The sequence below is a fragment of the Nothobranchius furzeri genome, chromosome 7 (genome assembly GCF_043380555.1).
Source record: "Nothobranchius furzeri strain GRZ-AD chromosome 7, NfurGRZ-RIMD1, whole genome shotgun sequence".
NCBI classification, from domain to species: Eukaryota; Metazoa; Chordata; class Actinopteri; order Cyprinodontiformes; family Nothobranchiidae; genus Nothobranchius; species Nothobranchius furzeri.
Window position 1 is genome coordinate 81,253,529 of NC_091747.1, and position 6,000 is coordinate 81,259,528.

A 6,000-nucleotide genomic window follows, 5' to 3' on the forward strand; every position below is an offset into this window, starting at 1 on the left:
GTCACGAAACTTCTTGTGAGTGATCCTAGTCCGGCCCCCCAAAAGATCTGATGTGAACATCTGGTGGGCGTGGCCTATTTTCTGAAATAGCGCCCCCTAGGACCATTAAAACTATTAGCCCCAAGCCATGCTTTGACTGAGGATTACGAAATTTGGTACACTAATGTGGTGTCTCAGGACCTACAAAAAAGTCTCTTGGAGTCAAGTTCAAAGTCGCACAGGAAGTCGGCCATTTTGGATCAAGTACGCGATTTAGTGGTTTTCGCACACGTTGTTTGGAGAGTGATGCTCCGTCGCCCTTTTCACCAATCTCCTTCAAACTTCTGCTATATACCCTTAAGACATAGGGGAAAAAATTCAACCGTCGGATTTTTCAAAAGTTGAAAGGTGTGGGCGTGGCTAAGCCTCAAACTTTGACCTGTCGCCACGCTACTCTTTTTTTCACAGCTCCCTACTGGACTCCTTTTACCCAATCACCAGGATTCTGTGGCAAACAGCAGTAGACAAGTTGAGGTTACTTGGTCTCCAGTACTGGCAGGTTTTGAAAAAAGGCGGGGCTTTGGGACCATGGCGAAAATCGCCATCACGCCATGGAAATACGTTTGTCTCTCATTTCTTCAGTTATCGTGATATTGCTACGAAACTTCTGGTGAGTGATCCTAGTCTGAGCTCCAAGAGAAATAGACAGCTGAATTTTGTGGGCGTGGCCTATGTTTTGAAATAGCGCCCCCTAGGACCATTTAAACTATTAGCCCCAAGCCATGCTTTGACTGAGGATTACGAAATTTGGTACACTAATGTGGTGTCTCAGGACCTACAAAAAAGTCTCTTGGAGTCAAGTTCAAAGTCGCACAGGAAGTCGGCCATTTTGGATCAAGTACGCGATTTAGTGGTTTTCGCACACGTTGTTTGGAGAGTGATGCTCCGTCGCCCTTTTCACCAATCTCCTTCAAACTTCTGCTATATACCCTTAAGACATAGGGGAAAAAATTTAACCGTCGGATTTTTCAAAAGTTGAAAGGTGTGGGCGTGGCTAAGCCTCAAACTTTGACCTGTCGCCACGCTACTCTTTTTTTCACAGCTCCCTACTGGACTCCTTTTACCCAATCACCAGGATTCTGTGGCAAACAGCAGTAGACAAGTTGAGGTTACTTGGTCTCCAGTACTGGCAGGTTTTGAAAAAAGGCGGGGCTTTGGGACCATGGCGAAAATCGCCATCACGCCATGGAAATACGTTTGTCTCATTTCTTCAGTTATCGTGATATTGCTACGAAACTTCTGGTGAGTGATCCTAGTCTGAGCTCCAAGAGAAATAGACAGCTGAAGTTTGTGGGCGTGGCCTATATTCTTAAATAGCGCCCCCTAGAGCCATTAAAACTTTCAGCCCCAAGCCATGCTTTGACTGAGGATTACGAAATTTGGTACACTAATGTGGGGTCTCAGGACCTACAAAAAAGTCTCTTGGAGCCAAGCGTAAAGTCGCACAGGAAGTCGGCCATTTTGGTGCAAGTACGTGATTTAGTGGTTTTCGCACACATTGTTTGGAGAGTGATGCTCCGTCGCCCTTTTCACCAATCACCTTCAAACTTCTGCAATACACTCTTAAGACATAGGGGAAAAAATTCAACCGTCGGATTTTTCAAAAGTTGAAAGGTGTGGGCGTGGCTAAGCCTCAAACGTTGACCTTTCGCCATTACTTTACTTGACTTAATAACTCCCATGTGCATGATCAGATCTTTTTCGAACTTTGTCTGTGTGATCATTGACCATATCTGTAAACAATGACAATGTGGACAGCTGACATCACCTAAGCCCCGCCCCCTGACTACAGGAATTTATTTTTTATGCTGAAATGCCCATATTTGTCCCCTCTAATTTAGTCAACATGACCCTAAGGTCATGCACTGTCTTCATGATGCTGTAATGACCATTCAGATCTGATAGCTTTCCAGAAAGGGAGGGGCTTTGATGCCATGGCGAATTCTGGCGTAACGCCGTAATCTTAATATTCAATTTAATGGTGAGCTCAGAGGGGATGCTGAGTCAGGGTGAGGTGCAGACTAGGAGGCCATTCGCGGTTTCTGGTGTCGGGGTGGTTGACGTTTCTGTTCTGTCAGACGTGCACTGGTGCGACGGCAGACCGGAGCGGCGCGGAGCTGCGAGGGCCGAACGACGCTGCTTGCAGCTTTAATTATTATTATTATTCTTCTCCGCTGTGTCTGTATGGGCGCAAGAGCCTGAAATTGCCAGGGAAAATCTGACATGGCAGTCTGATAGAAAATCCTGACCGCTACTCAGATTCGAAAATTTGGACCCCGCGTCACCTAGGTGGCGCTATTGCGGAGGTCAACACGTTTTAGTTACTAGCTCCCAAACCGTAGGTCCTATAGTCAAAAACTTCATATGTCCATGATCCTTGGATGATTCTCCATCTTTTTTGTATTGGCCACGCCCATTTCCGCCTAACTAGATTTTTTGCTAGATCGCAAAAAACGCAAAACTTACTTTTAATCACCTATTCATCATTTTTTGTCGAATCAACTTCAAACTTCGTACATGTGATCTATGGACTAAGCTAAGTTGTTGTGATGAAGAAAAATGCAGAAATATTGAAAATTGGGCTAATGACACCATGTCAAAATCAGCGCGCTAGCTAGCACATGTGGTAATTGATGATATCTTCACCATTTCTCAAGATAAACTGATGAGACTCTAGACCCTTATGAAGTATGAGCGGTAAGCCCTATCTACCCCATTTTGTTTGGATTCACCAATAGGGGGCGCTAAAGAGTCAAAAAGTTTGTTTGAGCTAAACGGCTTGATGGATTTCCCCAGAACTTGGCACATATGTTAGTCATCGGACCCTTAAGCTACATTTTGAAAATGATTAAAAAGTGGGCGTGGCTTATAGGCTTTAAAATTTTTCGCCCTTTTACTCATGAAAAATATATATTCTAAACAGAAAATTACAATTCTTATCAGTCATAGTGACATCTACAATCACAGAAAATTTTTTGAATTTTGTCCAATAGGTGGCGCTGTGGTACCCCAAAAATATTTTTGGCATGTTTCTCCCCATTTTTTTCGTAAACAAACAAATGATCTCATCCAGTATGTTCATTGAGTCAGTCAAATTTAGATGAGTATTTTAAAAAGTGTTTTAAACTTATGCTAATTAGTAGAAATTTGCATAGTATGTCAAACGTACTTTCGTTAACTCCTCCCGGCCGTCAAACTCAATCACATCACAACTTTCCCTGACAAGAGAGGAGGAGCGGCTGACCAAAAGTTGTGAAGGGATTTTGGATAATTTGCTTATTTTTTTTAATATGATTTTTTAAAATAATTTTTTGGGAATGAAAAAGTTTTTTTAGCGTAACTTCAAAAGATTTTGACAATTTTCAAAGCTGTTCATAACAGCCATACCTAAGGTCAATTCAAGTGTATGTCCTGGTTTTCAACTTGATTAAACAATAGGGGGCGCTATAACTGGGAAGAAATTATACTGCTGAACTGGCTAAATGGATCTGCACGAAACTTAGTGGTTATCATCACTATAGAGTCTTAAGACCACAATATCAATATGGTAATGATTGATCAAAGTGGGCGTGGTTTATGATCATTTAAAATTTCAAATTTGAAAAATTTCCTAAAAATCACTATTTGCATGTAACAGGCTAAGATTTCCAGATTGTCTTAACTGGATAGGCTAGAGCTTAGGTCACGAAAGCCGCAGCTCCACGAAGAGGTGTGCGCTTTATATTTACGAAAATAAATTTTTAGGCTAGCAATTGTAGCGCAAATTCTGTTCTCACAATCTTCTTGTAATTTGCCAAAAAGTTCACTCTTAGGTGGTTTATGAAACAAAAAAAATGTCGTCTTGATTTGAGCTCCCCCTAGTGTTTAATTGTAGGACATATTTTTGTCTACAGCCACTAATGCAAATATTATTTTATTGTAAGTACAGTTTTACATTTATGACCCCATCAAAAATATGAGAAGAATTCTCACATCACAGAAGCAACCTGGGAATATTTTGAGATTTCTATACAAAAGCATAGATTTTTAATGAATTTTTAACTTTTTACCAGTTTTTCTGTATAGTTGGACAACAACGTAATTAATATTTGTTTTAGAAAGCTTTTTAGGTATACAGTAAATATAAGCCATTTACAACATTCCACATGTACCTATGGTGATCTGAGATTTTTCTCCTAATTTTAGAAAGTAGCACTATTTTTTTATGAATATTTTAATTTTTGTTGTGACCTTTATAGTTATATTTCCCAATTTTTTCTTCAAAAAAGCTTTGAGTCTACTGATTTAAAAACAACATCATAGTATTCCGCATGTTAACACTGCCATGTGAGAATATTTTGGTAATTTTAGGATGATTTGTGTATTTTTCATGATTTTTTAAAACATTTGGTCAGTAAGTCACAAAATGAAACTCATAGTTTTTGTTGAAAATCTTTTAAATCTAAAGACATTATCAAGGATTTATGCTATTTGTAATATTCCGTTGATGTATAGATATTGTTTGATAATCTCACTCATTAAATCTTCACGTTCTTTAATAAGGAAACAGTGGAATTCCATTGTAACCACGATTGAGAAGTCAGCCATGCCTCTGAAAGATATGTGTATAGGCTTTGCCGGTTTAATGACGTATCCTGAGTGTTAGTTTCATTGCGCCGGTTGAAGTGAGCTGACGGGACGCCGGCGGGAGAACGTGTTTTTGGGGCTGGACCGCGTGAGGACTGGCGAAGTTGAGGGCGGGGCGGGTGGGCGACTGGCGCTGGGGGCTTGGAACCCGTTGATAACTGCTTGCAGTTCTAGTTAGGGTTCCAAGCCCAAAGGGCAGGGAACCCTATTGTTTTTCTACGGATTTTTCATTATTTATTATTTATTATTTATTATTATTATTCTTCTCCGCTGTGTCTGTATGGGCGCAAGAGCCTGAAATTGCAAGGAAAAATCTGACATGGCAGTCTGATAGAAAATCCTGACCGCTACTCAGATTCGAAAATTTGGACCCCGGGTCACCTAGGTGGCGCTATTGCAGAGGTCAACACGTTTCAGCTACTAGCTCCCAAACCGTAGGTCCTACAGTCAAAAACTTTATATGCACATGATCCTTGATTGATTCTCCATCTTTTTTGTATTGGCCACGCCCATTTCCGCCTAACTAGATTTTTTGCTAGATCGCAAAAAATGCAAAACTTAGTTTTAATCACCTATTCGACATTTTTCGTCGAATCAACTTCAAACTTCGTACATGTGATCTACGGACTAGGCTAAGTTGTTGTGATGAAGAAAAATGCAGAAATATTGAAAATTGGGCTAATGACACCATGTCAAAATCAGTGAGCTAGCTAGCACATGTGTTAATTGATGATATCTTCACCATTTCTCAAAATAAATTGATGAGACTCTAGAACCTTACAAAGTATGAGCGGTAAGTCCTATCTACCCCATTTTGTTTGGATTCACCAATAGGGGGCGCTAAAGAGTCAAAAAGTTTGTTTCAGCTAAACGGCTTGATGGATTTCCACAGAACTTGGCACATATGTTAATCGTCGGACCCTTAAGCTATATTTTGAAAATGATTAAAAAGTGGGCGTGGCTTATAGGCTTTAAAAATTTTCGCCCTTTTACTCATGAAAAATACATATTCTATACAGAAAATTACAATTCATATCAGTCATCGTGACATCTACAATCACAGAAAATTTTTTGAATTTTGTCCAATAGGTGGCGCTCTGGTACCCCAAAAATATTTTTGGCATGTTTCTCCCCATTTCTTTTGTAAAAAAACAAATGATCTATTCCAATGTTTTCTTTGAGTCAGTCAAATTTAGATGAGTAATTTAAAAAATGTTTTAAACTTATGCAAATTAGTAGAAATTTGCATAGTAAGTACAACGTACTTTCGTTAACTCCTCCCGGCCGTCAAACTCAATCACATCAAAACTTTCCCTGACAAGAGAGGAGGAGCGG